At 39.5% G+C, this 18,122-nt stretch overlaps 1 protein-coding gene across 8 annotated transcripts in view; it reads left to right on the top strand.

Annotated features, from left to right (window-relative positions):
• Positions 1-18,122, top strand: part of DNAJC6 (DnaJ heat shock protein family (Hsp40) member C6) — a 157,528-nt gene that overhangs the window by 56,136 nt on the left and 83,270 nt on the right. The gene's annotated exons all lie outside the window — the stretch shown is intronic.

Raw genomic sequence — 18,122 nt, 5'->3', positions numbered from 1 at the left:
CCTCTGCAGGGAATCGGGTTCGGAGAATTGTTTACAGAGATATTTATAATTGAAGTCCTCAGTGGTTGCTTCTACATTGGTAACTTTAATATTGGACAACTGAGGATTCCAGAGGAAAGATTCATATGGGGTCATTTGAACAGTAATGAAATCAGGCTGAATTTAAATATGCTGCTTTGCAAACAAATGCTTGTTTATTTTAATTGTGTAATGGCTCTCCTTGGGCTATCATTTTCTATTTTCCTTGTCCCAAAGTGGGATGAAATACTGTCCACAGATGCTCAAATGTCCTGGACTGAAAGCAAATTCTACTCATTCAAGCTCTTATTGAAGCTAACCACGATATTGATGGGACATTCTCTTAGACCATTTTAAATAAAACTGAAATGATCCTTAAGGGATTGATGGTTTCAGGACTTTTTTTTTTTTTTTTGAGATGGGAGTCTTGCTCTGTTGCCCAGGCTGGAGTGCAGGGGTGTGAACTCTGCACACTGAAAACTCTGTTTCCCGGGTTCAAGTGATTCTCCTGCATCAGCCTCCTGAGTAGCTGGGATTATAGGCACCCGCCACCATGCCCAGTTAATTTTTGTACTTTTAGTAGAGATGGGGTTTCGCCATGTAGGCCAGGCTGGTCTTGCACTCCTAACCTCAGGCGATCTGTCCGCCTCGGCCTCCCAAAGTGCTGGGATTACAGGCGTGAGCCACTGCACCCAGGCAGTACTTTTTTAAATTGATGTTGTACTTGGTTATTCAATTTATGTTTTTTCATATCTGTGATATATCAAAGTGTAATCCATCTTTTGACTGGATGTAATCTCCTTTAAATCTTAAAAGGATTCATGTTCTCTGAATGATGCTACCATAATAATGTTTACATGTAGTGAGCATGTAAACAATTGCAATGAAAACAAACACATTCCAAATGAGTGTGAAGGAGCCTCACTTCAAGAAAATGAAAGAAATATGAAATTCATGTGTTTTCCTTTTTCCATAGAGATTATTATTTTAAGAGTTGAAATTGGTTTTTGACATATGTTACATTGTAGAATAAATTCAAGATACATTTTCTGAGCACAGCTATTTGCCAAGCACTGTGAGGTACACAGTAGTGAATGAGATCCTTCTGGCCTCTAGGGGACTGTCAGTGGGGGCAAGTAACTGTAACACAGAGCAGCCTATGGTAAGTCCTGGATTTTTGAGGATTGTCTTTTTCACTAAATCAGACTTTTTTAATAGGTGGAGAGAAGAATAATGGATTGCTTTAATAACCTGTTGTGGTTTCATTAAGAATATTGTTATCTCTAAAGTGTTATTGCCAGGAATTGATTCTTAAACTTGATCAAAGAGGCATTGTGTGAAGAGGCTGCAGGGATTCCTTTTCGCCTCCCCTTATCCACTGTTCACTCCTATATTTTGTTAGGGGGATGTTGTGGCTTTGTTGTAGAAGTACAGGGTATCTTACGATGATTTTGATGCATATTTTCAACTGAGAATGATTTGTTTGGTTTGAATGAAGGATTGGACTCTAAGAGTAGGATTCTTTTACTAGTACAACTATATCTGTCTTGCCTAATTATAGTTCTTTCTTCTGAGATCCTCAAAGTGTGGCCTGTGCAGTGTAAATGTATTCATTTGTTTAGTATATCTAATTAAGCTCATGTATCATTTCGAAAGCGGCAGTAATCTGCCAATTATTCAACTGATTGTACTGTGACATGCTGAATAGGATCAGTGGTTTATGGGACTTTTGCTCTGATAAAAATGTTAATGAGTGGAAAAAATATGTTGATATCTCTCTAGATAATTTAAAGCTTAGTCTTAATGATACCTTAAGCTTGTAAGACTGTTTATAATAGAACACTTGGACAATTCTCTTATTTCATTTCCCCAGAATTTTATTAAATAGGTTGGGGAAGCAGCATGTGTCTGTGCTTGGAGACTTGGGATCAAACCTCTGCATTATTGTTACTCATTGAAAAACCTAGTAATCCTTTTCTTTTCTTTTCTAGACAGATAGCTCTGTCACCCAGGCTGGAGTGCAGTGGTGCGATCTCAGCTTACTGCAGCCTCCACCTCCCCGGTTCAGACAATTCTCGTGTTTCAGCCTCTCAAGTAGCTGGGATTACAGGCGTGCACCACCACACCCGGCTAATTTTTGTATTTTTAGTAGAGACGGGCTCTCACCATGTTGGCCAGGCTGATCTTGAACTCCTGGTCTTAAGTGATCTGCCTGCCCAAGCCTCCCAAAGTGCTGTGATTACAGGGTCTTGCTCCATTGGCCCAGGCTGGAGTGCAGTGGTGCGATCATGGCTCACTGCCGTCTGGACCTCCTGGGCTCAAACAACCCTCCTGCCTCAGCCTCCTGAGTAGCTGGGACTACAGGCATGAACCACTATGCCTGGCTAATTTTTTTTTTCTTTGTAGAGGTGGGATTTTTGCCATGTTGCCCAGGCTAGTCTCAAACTCCTAGGCTCAAGCAATCCACTCCCCTCGGCCTCCCTCACAAAGTGCTGGGATTACAGGCATGAACCACCATGCCTGGCCTGTTCCCATTTATAAAAGTGGAATCATAATAACTGTTCTTACCACAGATCATTAGATGAGGCTGAAAACAATATAAAAATACATTTGCAGTTTTTCTTTACTTTGTATCTTGCCCTTTCAATTTATCATATGAAGAAACTTATTCTCAGAGGTGGTAGGAGATCTGTCAAATGTAGAATAGATAATGACAGCCAGACTTAGGTCTTCTTCTGACTCAAAGGTTTGAGTTTTTCCCCATTGAACTAAGCTTTTGGGTAGGCACAATATCAACTGATTTTGAAATGGAAACAATTTTATCTACTTTGATTTCCCCCCTGTTTTTAGATAAAAGAGGGTCAGATGTTCAGAGCAATGTAATGGCTTTCTAAGTCAGCAGCTCTCAAGTGGTAGATACCAGAGCAGTCTCCTAGCCAGTTGTGACTCCAGAGCTCTCTGCCTTCCCTGGCTCACTTTCTCTTCATTCAAATTATTCTCTAGAAAAGGCCATAATTTAAAGGTCATCCTGTCATATCTCAAAGGCACTGCACTGCCCCAATTCATTAGCTGAAAACCCCCTATTTCTCTTCCCACTTTTCAGGGCAAGTAGAACCACAAAAGTAGAACTTTCAATATTGAGCTGCTAACGTGTTCCAATATTGGTCTTAATTTACCAAGTTCATAATGACAAGCTGAAAAAGAGTAGTCCAATTAAAATCTAGAAACAGATATTAATACTTCTTAAAGAATAAGGATAATGAACAATGCTAAAATACCATGTAGTGTGCATCTGGTTGGAAACAAAAATTGCCTTTAACAAATTTTATTTTAGTTAGTGTTTAAACACAGCATCCACATTTTGAACCAGGTTCCAACATTATGAGATATGTGTTTGGATGACTGTGTGCTTCATGGAAGTATAATAAACTTATAAGTACTAATAATCCTTTCTTAAGAATACCTGCCCATTGAAAGGTCTTGTAGGTTGGAAGCAAAGTTGACTTATATAACTTATTTTTTATTTTTTAAGACAGAGTCTCACTCTGTTGCCCAAGCTAGAGTGCAGTGGCATGATGTCGGCTCACTGCAACCTCCGCCTCCTGGTTCAAGCGATTCCCCTGCCTAAGCCTCCTGAATAACTGGAATTACAGGCACTCACCACCAGCCAGGCTAATGTTTGTATTTTTAGTAGAGACGGAGTTTTGCCATGTTGGCCAGGTTGGTCTTGAACTCCTGACCTCAGGTGATCCGCCTGCCTCGGCCTCCCAAAGTGCTGGGATTACAGGCGTGAACCACCATGCCCAGCCAATTTATGTAACTTATTTAATGTGTGGGTATAGTTTGGATGTTTCTGGATAATCATTTAAAAATGTACCAGTTACTGGATAACAGAACAAGATATGTCCGATTGTTTCAAATTTCAAATGCTTGGAGACTGCCAGATTTCACAGATTTGGAAGGGGAATCCCTGGAACCAAATCTCAGAGAGTTGGTTAGGTAGCCAATGGTGGACACTTTCTGTGATGGAGCTTTTGCCACTGGGGCAGAATCTTTGAACTGTTCTCATGAGTGCAGAGTTCTTTCTATTTGGGCAAAATCAGCCTTTCTGTTCTCTAGATACAATTTATATCCAATCCTTCTTTCACGTGGTAGCCCTCAGACAACAGATTTTTGAGAACAGATACTAATTCTACCTTAGTCTTAATTTTCCTCTTTTCTAGCCCAAGCAAGCCTAAGTTCTACACCCTTTTTTCTTTATATAAAATGATTTCCATATAATTATCCTAAGCTTTGAGAATAATGTTTTTTTTTTTTTTGATTTTGCACAACAGGGGTTTTCACCAAATTTTATTATAAAAGGTTAAAAAAGAATTAAAGATTATAGAAAGGAATAAAATGAGAAAAATAAAGTGCTCTCTCCCCTCCCTGATCCTTTAGGTCCTTGCCCCAGAGATGACTCCTACTAAAAGTTTCTGGAAAGACTTTCAACATACAACATAAGTGTGTGTAAATATATATGCTTTATACATATATGTATATGTATACCATTAGAATTATAATAAAATACAAATTCAGAGTTTAACCATGTACATATGTGTACATTGTTCAATAATGCTTAGTGACAAAATAGCTACAATTTAATTATTATAATTCAGAGATTATGCTAAACACTGTGCATATGGTATCATATTTAACCCTCATAAGAATCCTATAAGGTAGGTGATAGTAACTGTTGTCTTATAGTTAACTAAGGCACAGAGAGGTTAAGCAAGTTGCGTGAGGTTACACAGGCTCTACTTAGTCTATATTGAGTAAAATGCCATAGAGAAAGGCCCATATGATTGCAAATGAAGAATTTAGTGGTGAATTTTTTTTTATTTGCTTCTTTCTCTGAGGCAAGGAAAAATAGGAGTGATTGAGAGAACCAAAAGAAGTTCAGTTGTTTTTTAATCCCATGAAAGTACAAATATGTTTTCTTCACTTAAATATAAATAATTTAAAAACACTGGAAATGAAGACAGAGCAAAAACAGCATTGAATAAAACTGATTAAGACTTGACACAGCACTGAGAGAACAATATAATTGATGAAGCATTATGTGTTTTTGGAAAAATAACTTGCAAATGAAAATGGATCCCCACTGCTCTTAGGATAAAGTCCAGGGTATTCTTAACAGGACATCAGAAGCCATTTGTGGCACCTCTGAAAGCTGGCCCAACAAAACTTGTTGTCTCTCCACTGGTAGATCCCCTCCCCAGTCTGCACCTCCATCTTTATGTTTTTGCATATACTGTTCCCTCAACTGAGGCCAACTTATCCCATAGACCCCTAGACGCCCACTTTTCCAGGTTATCTCCTATTCATTCTTCAGGGTTTATCTTAAGTATTCCTTAATCCCAAGCTGCATGCAATGGTCATTCTCCATGCTCCTCAGCAGCCTTTACTTCCCTATCACAGCTCTCATCACACTGAGTTGTGATATGCTGCCTGGCCTGTCTCTCCCTCTAGTCTGTAAGTAAAGTTCAGAGCAAGGCTGGATCTTATTTGCCTTTGTAGTATTGTCATTGCTTGGCATTTATTAGGAGTCTGATAAATACTTGTTGAATGCACAAAAGCATGAACGGATTTTGAATTTTTAAAAGGGCATTTATAATGAAATATGCCCATTCAAATCTAAAAATAAGCGTACAGCTAGGTTTTAACAGAAATGAGGCCAGGTTTGAGAGAAATGTAACTGCTGGTCAGAAGCTAGACCAATTCAGTAATGAGCATTTTTTCATATGTAAAGACACTGGAAGTGAAAGAAAGATGGTTAACGTATAGCCTAGACCCTTAACAGTTTTCTAATATAGACATGTCAAGAAAGAATTAGCTTACCAAAAGATTGTGCTTTTTCGACCAACAAATACAATCTACTGTATGATTCATCATAAAGGTAACTTTTTTTAGCCAAAAAAGGGAACTCAAAATGTATACAATTCTTTTAATGAACTGACAACAGATGACTTTTATCTATAGATCTATTTCTTAATCGATATCATTAAGTTTTAATCTTAGACATTTTCAGGTTTAATATTAAAAGTTCTTTGTATCATCTTTGGCCGTCTGCAGTTGTATATAAGCTTAGTGCTAACTTACTGCTTTTTTAAATCGGTGCTCACCATCTTGAACTCCTTTTGGAAAAAAGCTATGTTTGAGATGGATGAAGAATCCTGGAGTTTAGATTGTGCATTTCCTTGTTGCGAAATATGTAACTCTGAAAAAACTAAATTACAGTTCTTTTATATTAAACAGCTATTCCTGAAATTTACTTGGAAGCTTTGACAGAGTAGCTCAGTATCTGAGGAGAAGTTCTTTACGGTCTAAGAATTAGGAAGTTCCATAACATGTGTGAAGGGATCTGGCAATTTCTACTACCTTTAGTTACTTTATCTGAGATGTCACAGGCCATAGTCTAGATGCAAAAAATATCTTTTTATTTCAATAATACACCAGAACATAGTTTTAAAAGTGCTAGAGATAGAAACTTTAAATTAAAATTGAAATGTGGTATTAACAGTGCAAATATCACCACCAAGAAAGCAACTGGATGAGCCAATGCCTCCTGTGCAGTGTTTAGTTTGCATGTGCAGAAAATTACTGTTGGTGTATTGTGGTGTAGTACTCTACCTGGTAGCTGGCACATGTGTTTGGCATACATCGTAAGCCACTTCCTGATTTTAGAAGTGTTATGCTGTGAAAAAAGTGCAATTGAATTGGAGATATTTGACAAAAGGCAGGGTGGATAAATAGTGTAATAATAGCTATATAAAGTGTAATAGGGGCACAGAAGAAGGAGCCATAATTTTAACCCGGAAGACTAAGGAAGGCCACGGTGGAAGCTGATATTTGAGGAAGAAATCTGTAGGGAAAGAAGGAAAGAAAACTTGTTTTGGGCTTTGGGCTAATGCACAGTGGCATCATAGTGCATGGTATGTTGAGAGAATTGCATTTAGGCTTGAAGCTGGAGCCCAGATGGCTGGGAGGTGCTATAGCAGATGGTGCTGGGAAGATAAGACCCAGGTTAGGGTGAGTCTGCTTGAGGAGGTTAGACTTCATTCTGTAGGCATTGGGAGGCCACTGAAGATTTGGGGACAGGGGTGAGGTAGGGCTGACTTATCTAGTAGGCACAGTGTCTAGGAGCCACAATAATTTTAGGATCCACAAAAATGTTTACATTTTAATTGTCTTTAAAAATCAGAATAAAATAAATGAGTATAACAATAATGAATTCACCTTTATTCAAATGCAGTCATTAAAATATATGTGGTTTTTTTTTTTTTTCTGTTAATAGAGGAATAGGTCCATGAAGGTAAAAATGCCTAGGGCCTACAAAAGTCATACTGCAGCCCCAGGGAAAAGAGAGCAAAATGTGAATCCTGGAGATAATTTACAGCTGTGTGAAGGATGAATCCCACCTGTGGTTCCCAACTGTGCTCTGACTGCATCAGATTTACCTGAGTAAACACAGATTCCCTACTATGCAGACATAAAAAGGAATGCAATCATGTCCTTTGCAGGGACATGGATAGAACTGGAAGCTGTTATACTCAGCAAGCTAATGCAGGAACAGAAAACCAAACACTGCATGTTCTCACTTATAAGCGGGAGCTGAAGATGAGAACACATGGACACATGGCAGGGAACAACACACGCTGGGGCTTGTTGGGGCCTGGGGTGGGGCGGGGGGAAGGACAGCATCAGGAAGAATAGCTAATGGATGCTGGGCTGAATACCTAGGTGATGGGTTGATCTGTGCAGCAAACCGTCATGCCAAACTTTTATCTGTGTAACAAACCTGCACATCCTGCACATGTTCCCCAGAACTTAAAATAAAAGTTGAAGGGAAAAAAGGAAAAGAAAACACAGATTCCTGGGCCCCAAGCATGTTTGATTTAGGAGGAAGGGGAGGGGTGTGCTGGAAGACACAGCATGCCAGTGGGGGACCAGGAGAACAATCAAATGGCAGTTTAGCTGATGACCTGAGAAACAACGAAGGCCCTAGCCAGGGCAGTGTCAGTGACACTGCGAAAAAAGGCAGCCAGGGGAAGCATTGCACAGGTGAATGACAGACTGACAACCAACCAGTGGTGTGGTGTGAGGTATGGGAGATGCCTGGATGGCAGCAGGAGAGAAGGTAGTATTTCCAGTCTCAGCCAGATGTGGAAAATGTGACCAACTGTTTTTCTCTGCTGCAAGCTCACCATGAACATACTTGTGGAAGGACTGAGGATACTGTTAGCTTGGCACAAGCTTTCACCAGGCTTTCAGCTTTTTGGTAGACTGCCCATTAGGCTGTGCAGATGCCCAGGGGAGTGTTGTGGAGGGGTGAGAGGCAGGAGCAGGCCTTGTGTTTGCCTGGAGGAAGAGTAAGATAATAGGCAGAAATGCTAGAGCTGAAGCTCTGTGGCTCTGGGCTGAGTCCAGACCTGAGGCCTGAGGCCAGGATGGTGTTGGTGTCGGTGTCGTGTCGGGTGGCCCCTTCTTACTGGGAGAGCCCTAGGCTCTGGTTCCTTGCTTGGTGATGGAGGCACAGCAAGAATAATAAAAAACCTGAGAAACTTGGAAGATGATTATTGAAACCAGAATTTTCTTTTCAGAATTCTCTGAAAAAAACAAAACAAAACAAAACAAAACCTTGACCCCAGAAATTCTCAAGGACTGTCTTGTATTAGCATTTGGCCACTTGGGCATTAGATCAAAAATCTTAGCAGCTAATAGTCTTCATTTTTCCCTGACCCTTATTCTTATTTTAGTTTCTTCCTCTTTTGCAGTCTTTCTTCTCTTCTTTTGTCCTTCTCTTTCTCTTTCCCATCCATCTTCAACTTCCTTATCCCTCTCTCTTCTCCTTTGCCTCTTCTACTCTTCTGCTCCCCTCTTCTCTTTTCTCCTCCCCTTCTGTCTAGTCAGTGAGTCAGCATGCTTGGGAGACGTGGAGTCCCATGCCATGTGTGGATGACTGTAGTTTTGGGGTATGTGTATGCGTGTGACTTAGCTCTCGGTCTGTGGCATGTGGCTCAAAAGTCATGAAGACTGGTGTCACTTTCCAATTTAGGCAATTGCATCTGGCTTACCTAAAATTTCACTTGCTGCTTTGATCAGCAACGTGTTCCTTCCATACTGTGACTTAGTGATGAGAGGTTTCATGAGGTGCAGTACCAGAGGTAGCTGCATTTCATTCAGATGAAGGAATGAATTTTACTAATTCACAGCCTGAGAGTATAAGATAATAGGTCACTATTTCTTCCCCTCTGTCTCTCTTACTTTACCTCTGCAGGAAAGCAGATCTTTCTCTTCTTCTTCCCTGTTGCTGAAGCCTAGATATATTGCTCTGTTTTCAACCCTACCATGTCTAAATTAGTGGAGGCTGTTGAGCAGTGGGAGTATTAGGGAATTATGAGTCAGGAACTCTACATGTAAGCTCTAACTTTGTCATTTACAAGCTGTGACCTTGGCCAAGTCATTCAAATGAGAAAAATCATACTGACCCTGCCTTTTGCATAGGCACAGTGAAATGTGAGAATGTAAATGAATGCATTTGCAGTTGATACTCTTCATTCATTCATTGCATAAATGTCTCTTGGCTGCCTACTCTGTGCTGCCACTGTTCTAGTCATGGGGGTACAGTAGAGGATAAGATAGATAAGACCTTGGCACTTATGAGTTTAGATTATAGTGCATGAACAGTGAACAAAGACAAATGGTTCTATGGTATGCTAAATGCTACGGAGGGCTGGAGCGAGCAGAGAATAGCTCAGGATGGTAGTAGGATGGGGAGAACTATCTTCCAGGGGGTGGTCAAGAAAGGCCCTTCTGAGGAGATAATGTTTGAGCTGACACCTGAAGAAACAGAAACAAGCAGGAAAAAGAAAGAGCATTTCAAGTTCCCGGTACAGCAAATGCAAAAACCTGGAGAAGGGGGATAGCTTTGTAGAAAGGAGTGTGTACCTGATATAATTGGCCCTTAGTGAACTAGGAGGGAATGGCCACAAATGGGGTTTGTGTTTTTAAGAGACCATTTGGCTGCTTGCATAGAGAGAGTTTGAGGTGGCTTCCTAGGCATTCCACATGGTAGGCAGGATTTCTACATCATAGACGAGGTCAGCAATTCTACTGTTCAACACTAAGGGTCAGCTTTTTAAACATTTATTTATTTATTTAAGACAGGGTCTTGCTCTGTTGCCCAAGCTGGCTGGAATGCGGTGGTGCAGTCATGGCTCACTGCTGCCTCGAATTCTTGGGCTCAAACAAGTCTCCTGCCTCAGCCTTCCAAGTAGCTGGGACTACAGGCATACACCACCATGCACGGCTAATTTTTAAAGTTTTTTGTAGACTCAGGGTCTTGCTATGTTGCCCAGGTTGGTCTTCAACTCTTGGTCTCAAGGAATCCTCCTGCTTTGGCCTCCCAAAATATAGGGATTACAGGTATGAGCCACTACACTCAGCCTAAATTTAATTTTTTTAAAGACTGTTTTTTTTTTTTTTTTTAAAGAGCAGTGTTAGGTTCACAGCAAAATTGAGAGGAAGGTACAAAGATTTCCCATATATCCCTGCCCCTACACATGTATCGCCTCTCCCATTATCAGCATCCCCTACCAGCAACATGCTTTGTTATGCTCTATCATATGCACATCTTACAGTGATCCAGTGAAGTAGGTGGCATTAACAAAATGTTTTGAGAGAAGGTTCAGTTGGTTCAATGAACTTATACATAGTGAAACTAGCAGCAGAACTCAGGTCTTCTGCCATATTGGGGCATGAGAGAGAGATTTTTAAAAGAGGAATTGACATCTTGGGCACCCTGTAGCCAAGATATATCAGCTACTTTAGGAAGAGACAAGCTGGAGGGATAGGACAGGAAAAGTTAAAGAGACAAGCTGGAGGGATAGGACAGGAAAAGTTGTGTTTTAATTGCTAGGGAAGTTGGTTTAGATTGCCTTGAAAGTATAGCAGGATTTTACTGTATTATTGGTCTTAAAATTCAGCCATTCAAATCTCCTAACAGAGATAGGAGCCTGGCTTTGTCTCTGAATGTGCCAGGAGAGAACTGTCTCCATTATGCCTCTCATTGGCACACAGAGACTGGGAAACTTTCACACACTGCCTCGTTTTGTGAGCATTTGCAGTTATAACAGAAGACAGCTCTATTTTATGTCTTGCTTTGTTTTCAAGCCATTGCATGAAAGGCAGACCTCTTGGCTTGTAAAAACTAAACCCCCCAAACCTATTTTAGTTTATAGCGTGATACGTGTTAACAAAAAGAATATTTAAAACAATTCAGAGAGTAGTATAAAAATGAAAATAAAAATCCATTTTTTTCTCTCTAGGTTCTCACACAGACATGGAGTCCTACATACTCACATATACATACATCCAATCATATATAGAATGATACACTTGGCTATCCTAGAATCCATCTATGCATGCTATTATATAATGTGATATATTATTTAACATTGTTATAGATAACTTTCTATACTAGTACCTAAAGATGTATCTTATTTTCTCTAATGATTGTTTTGAATTCCACTGTCCCAATTGCTCTATTAATAGGGAGTAAATATCTTTGAGCATATATTTTTGTATATTGTATATGTGGTATACCTGTGGGAAAAATTCCTAGAAGTGGAATTACTGAGAGAAAGAACATATGCATTTCACATTATGATAGATCCTGCATTGTTTCTAAGAATCTTGCACTAACTTAAGTTACTTTTTTCTTTTTTTTGAGATAGAGTTTCGTTCTTGTTGCCCAGGCTGGAGTGCAATGGCGTGGTCTGGGCTCACTGCAACCTCCGCCTCCTGGGTTCAAGCGATTCTCCTGCCTCAGTCTCCCAAGTAGCTGGGACTACAGACATGCGCCACCACGCCCAGATAATTTTTGTATTTTTAGTAGATATGAGGTTTCACCATGTTGGCCAGGATGATCTCGAACTCCCGACCTCAGGTGATCTGCCCGCCTTGGCCTCCCAAACTACTGGGATTACAGGCATGAGCCACCGTGCCCAGCTGTTTAAGTTTCTAACAGTATATGAGACTACCTGTTTTCTCACATTCTTGTCAAAGCTGAGTACTGACAAACTTCTTAATCTTTAGTAGACTCATATGTGAGCAGTGATAATGGTTTACTTGAAACTGACATTAAAGATTGATATTTCTGTGAATTTTTGTTTTCAGAAATTAATTTGAATAACTTTTTATTAGGTAGGCAATACATATTCAAGGCAAAACAATTTGGAAAAGGCAGAAAACACACACACAAAATAAAAATAACCGATAAACTTTTTTTCCATGAATAACCATTGTTAACATTTAGGATATACCTGTTTGTCTCATAGATAAAGTGTGAATGAGAAAATTTTATTACCGTTTTGGCTTTTCATTGATTATAGCTACTAGTTTTCTTGTAGAATACTGCAGTACAAGAGTGGAGAAAGCATTGGAATTGGAGCCAGTGGTTGTTCTAGGTTCAAATTTTTAACATGGCTATCTAGCTTTGTCACCTTGGGCAAATAATTTAAATTCTCTGAGCCTCAGTTTCTACCTTTGTAAAACAGATAATGCCTCTTAATATTGTTTGGCTTTGTGTCCTCACTCAAATCTCATCTCGAATTGTAATCCCCATTTGTCAGAGGAGGGGCCTGGTGGGAGATGATTGGATTATGGGGTCAGCTTTCTCCCTTGCTGTTCTCGTGATAGTGAGTGAGAACTGATGGTTTTAAAATATGGCACTTTCTTTCTCACTTTCTCCTGCCACCATGTAAGACGTGTCTTGCTTCCCCTTCACCTTTTGCTGTGATTGTAAGTTTCCTGAGGCCTCCTAGTCATGCTTCCTGTTAAACCTGTGGAACTGTTGAGTCAATTAAACTTCTTTTCTTCATAAATTACCCAGGCTCAGATAGTTCTTTATAGCAATGTGAAAACAGACTAATTTCTTTATTTCCTCCTTTCTCTCTCTCTCTCTCTTTCTTTCTTTCTTTCTTTCTTTCTTTCTTTCTTTCTTTCTTTCTTTCTTTCTTTTCTTTCTTTCTTTTTCTTTCTTTCTCTCTCTCTCCTTCCTTCCTTCCTTCCTTCCTTCCTTCCTTCCTTCCTTCCTTTCTTCCTTTCCTCCTTTCCTTCTTTCCTTCTTTCTTTTTTCTCTTTCTTTCTTTCTTTCTTTCTTTCTTTCTTTCTTTCTTTCTTTCTTTCTTTCTTTCTTTCTTTCTTTCTTTCTCTTTCTTTCTTTCTTTCTTTCTTTCTTTCTTTCTTTCTTTCTTTTCTTTTCTTTTCTTTTCTTTTCTTTTCTTTTCTTTTTCTTTCTCTCTCTCTCTCTTTCTTTTTCTTCCTTCCTTCCTTCCTTCCTTCCTTTTTTTGTGGACAGGGTCTTACCCTGTCACCCAGGCTGGAGTGCAGTGACATGATCACAGCTCATTGCAACCTCCACTTCCTGGGCCTCAAGCAGTCTTCCCACCTCAGCCTCCAAGTAGCTGGGATTTCAAGCCTATGCCACCATGCCCAGCTAATTTTTAAATTGTAGAGATGAGGTTCTACCGAGCATACCGAGGTTGGTCTCAACCTCCTGGGCTCAAATAAGCCTCCTTCCTTGGCCTCCCAAAGTGCTGGGATTACAAACATTGGTTGGGCACAGTGAGCCACCATGCTTGGCTGATAATGTCTTTCTTATCAGATTATTAGGAGGAGCAAATGGAATAAGGTATAGAAAACTGCTCACTGTATCCCCTGCCATATAGTAGATAACTTGATAAGTGTTGGCTGTGCTGAAGTTTAAGTGAAGTAAGGCAGTGTTGAGAATATTTTATTATCCTGAGGTTTCTTCAAGGTGGAGAATTTTCTCTCTTCAGTTTACAAGACCCTGAGCCTTGTCTTTGTTATATTCATTCTGGGCTTGTTCATAAGTTTTTTTCTCTTTCTTTATTTTATTTTTATTTTTTTTGAGACAGGGTCTCACTCTGTCACCCAGGCTGGAGTTCAAGTAGCACGATCTCAGCTCACTGCAGCCTCTACATCCCAAGCTCAAGCGATCCTCCTGTCTTAGCCTCCCTCATAGCTGGGATTACAGGTACACACCACCACTGTGCCTAGCTAAGTTTTGTGTTTTTTGTAGAGATGAAGTTTTGCCATATTGCCCAGGCTAGTCTCAAACTCCTGAGCTCAAGCAATCTGCCCACCTTAGCCTCCCAAAGTGCTGGGATTACAGGCATGAGCAACTGTGCCCAGCCTCTTTTTCTTTATTGTTTTTCCAGTGTTTGTATAAAAGCTAGTGCAGTGGTTGTCAATAAGGGGCTGTTTCATGCCCTCTTCCTGGGACATTTGGTAATATTTGGAGACATTTTTAATTGTCACAATAGTTGGGGGAATTGTTACTTGCCTTTAGTGTGTAGAGGCCAGGGTGTTGCCAAACATGCTACAATGTACAAAACAGCTCCTCAAAACAAAGAACTTTCCTGCCCAAAATGTCAGTAGTGCCCAGGTAGAGAAACCCTGATATAGGGAATATATTGAATGTGAGTTGAAGATAATGAGACTGGTGAAGTATGCACCCATGGACCCACCAAGCTAATGGTACTCAGTGGTCGGCCCTATACATTAAACTATACCCTACAGGAATTTCTGCCAGGCTGCAGGAGGTCCTTTGCTTTTCAGGAAGATGGTGTGGAAAGCATATGAAAGGGCTGTTTGGCTAGGGCTATCACCTGGAGGCAGCCAAGGTCCTAGAAGTTTGTGTCTCAGTTTCCATGGAATCCAAAATAGACTTCCTTTGTTCATTCAGGCATTTATTCATTCAGCAAACACTATTAAGTGACCAGAAGGCCAGGTACTACACTGTGTGGGATAAAAAAGGAAAAGAAACAAAAGCTAAGGTATCTCCCCTTAAAGGAGCTTAGAAGACAGTATAGTACTGTGGTTAAGAACTCAGATGTGGATCTGCGTTGCCTGGGCTCAAATCCTGGCTTTGCCACTCCTAGTTTATGTGGTTTAGCCTCTTGCTTTAGGATGGAGTTGAGAATATCCACCTCATATGATTATGTGATAATTAAAATGTTGATGAACACAGTGTTTAGAAGAGTGTCTAGCTCAATGAAATTTGCATTCTTGTTTTTGTTATTTGTACTGTACTACTCCTACTGCTATGGAATCTTGGAGCCTTATGGATTTTCTAGTTTAGTAGTTTCAAGTTTGATTAGTACTGGATTCCTTTTCTCAATATAGCCTTAACCAGACTCTGAGTATATAAAATACAGATATGCATAGCTTAATATAGCCATACATTCTGAGAAATGCATCTTTGGGCGATTTTGTTGTGCAAACATGATAAAGTATGCTTACACAAACCTGCATGGTATAGCCTGCTATGCACTTAGGATGTAGGCTATAGCCTATTGCTGCCAGGCTACAAGCCTGTACAGCATGTTAATGTACTGAATACTGTAGCAATTATAACACAATGGTAAGTATGTATCAAAGTGTATCTAAATATAGAAAAGGTAATGCATTGTACTAAGATGTTATGATGGCTGCAGTATCACTAGGTGATAGGAATTTCTCAGCTGTTATAATCCTATGGGATGACTTTCATATATTCAGTGTCATTGACCTAAACATCATTATGTGCACATGACTGTATATGAAAACAGCAGCTCTTGTTAAAGTAAGGGTGGGAGTCTGGACACTGCTTTCTGGGACCACTCCCCTTCTCCCCACAACAGTGTTGTCTGGGACAGAAACTGGGTCTGTGTAGAACCCTGTTTGCCACCCAGCAGTCTCATCCAGTCCACTCACTTTGAATGAGGAAACTGAGGCCTAGCAAGAGGAAATAATTTAAAAAGAGGCTAAGGGAAGACAGGAGTAACTCTAATGTACATGTGCCAAGCACAGACAGGATGCTTTATGAGGGAGTTCAGAGAAGGTAGAGACAGGCCCCTTCTTGGTTAGATTGAGGTCTTGAACGATTGGTAGGATTTGAACATTTTAGATAAAGTTGGAAAGAGTATTTTCATACAAAGAAATAGAATGATAAAGGGATGGAGGAAAAAGTGTTGTAGTCTTTATCAATTTCTTAGTCAAAGTTGATTTAAAACATATTACTTAAAAACCAAAGGAAGGGAGTTGTCATAAAGTCACAGAGTAATTCCTGGGGCCCAGGGGCAGTGGAGCCAGCCCATATGCACCTGGTACCCCAGAAGTGATCACCTCCTGGAAGCCCCCTCTCCAGTGCCCCATAGTTCTTGTTTCCTTTCCTGTGCATTTGCTCTGCCCTTCACTCTCTCTGAAGACCAGCTTTATTGTCTTCTCTGTGTACATGGCTTCCTCAAAGTTCCTGAGTTTCTATGCCACTGCTTGAAGCAACCAGTTCTCAATGATCATCTGTCTCTAAATCCCAATTTCCAGGAGGAAAGAATCCAATTACACATATAGGTGTTATTTGTGTGCCTCTCATCCAGAGCTTTAGACAGACTGGGGCATGTGAGGAACCTGTCTTATGTTGAGATGGATGGCAAAGCCCTACTCAAAGATGAAAAAGGAGGAAAACTGGCCCTCAAGTCACTCTTTTACCAGCTGTAGAAAGAAGGGTCTATATAACTAAAATTATGAAATAGACAGTACAGGTGAAAAGTAAGTGGATTGATGAAGCCTTCTTGAATGGGGACATTAGTGCTGGCTTTGCAGTGTAGGCAAGATTTCTTGGTGGAGAGGGAGATGGGGGAGGACATTCCAAACTAGCAGCTTGGAAGAACTTTGCATGTTTGAGTAACAGTGAGCAATTGAGTACCTGCATATGCCAGTACTTCATTCATTCATTTAGACAGGAAATATTTACTGAGGACCTAGTAAGGAGGAGGATATACTTATGGATAAAGAAACAAAATTAAAATAGTTAAACTGCTTCCCCAAGGTCATAGAGAATATGAATATGAACCATGTCTATCGTGTTTCAAACTCTTAATTTTTTTTTCTAGAGTTTCCTCCTTTCTACTTGATTCTACAAGGTCAAAAGTGACTTAGAGCAAGGTTGGCGGCTCAGGCTTTTTTTTTTTTTTTCCCCCCCTGTTTTAAATATAGAACTTTTGAAATTGTGCATTGTCCTTATATCCTAAAGTGAGAATAGCCATAATTTCCATAACTATAAGATGATTTATGTGTGGGTGTATGTTTGTTTTAGGGGGATTGTTTGGTCAGGATGGAGATTTCTACCATCCATTCTAACTCAACATTTCGTGTCTGGGTAATGTTGGCAACCAGTTTGATTTAATTTATTACAGAATTATTCATAATAGAAAAAACTTGAAACTGCCTAAAATGTCCCAAAATAGAGGATTGGTTTAGAAAATTATGATATGCCTATATAGTATTACCAAATAGAATATTAAGATATACCTGTGTAGTATTACCAAATAGAAAACTAAGATATACCTATATAGTATCCAACTCAAAAAAGTTCTTCCTTTTTTTTTTTTTTTTAATAGTAGAGATGGTATCTCACCATGTTACCCAGTCTGGTTTTGAACTCCTGGGCACAAGCAGTTCTCCCACCTCAGCCTCCCAAAGTGTTGGGATTACAGGTGTGAGCCACCATGCCCAGCTCAAGAAATTTTTAATATGATGGGAAGATCTTCAAAATATAAAATGAATATAAACAAGAAATAGTCTTTATACATTGAATTAAACTACATAAACATGTACACACATATATTTGTATTTATATAGGAAAATTATTGTAAAAATATATATTAGTCTAAAAATGAAGGAACTATCAAAATATTACAAAAAGGGTAGTAGATATCAGTAATTAACAAATTTTAAATGCGTTTAGCTAAAATTTCAATGATGAATTTATATTTCATAGCTACAATTTTATGTAACTATGTTCTTTATCTGCATCTACTTTTGTTACTGAAATGTTTATTGAAATAATTATAGATTCACATTCAGTTGTGAGAAATAGTAATTTTTGCCCATTTCTCCCAGTGGTATATTCTGCAAAACTCTAGTGTAATATCACAGTCAGAATATTGACATTGATTCATTCCACCTCAGATTCCTCTAGTTTCTTGTATTTGTTT

The sequence above is a fragment of the Chlorocebus sabaeus genome, chromosome 20 (assembly GCF_047675955.1).
Source record: "Chlorocebus sabaeus isolate Y175 chromosome 20, mChlSab1.0.hap1, whole genome shotgun sequence".
Lineage (NCBI taxonomy): Eukaryota > Metazoa > Chordata > Mammalia > Primates > Cercopithecidae > Chlorocebus > Chlorocebus sabaeus.
This window is presented reverse-complemented; position numbering and strand designations above follow the sequence as displayed.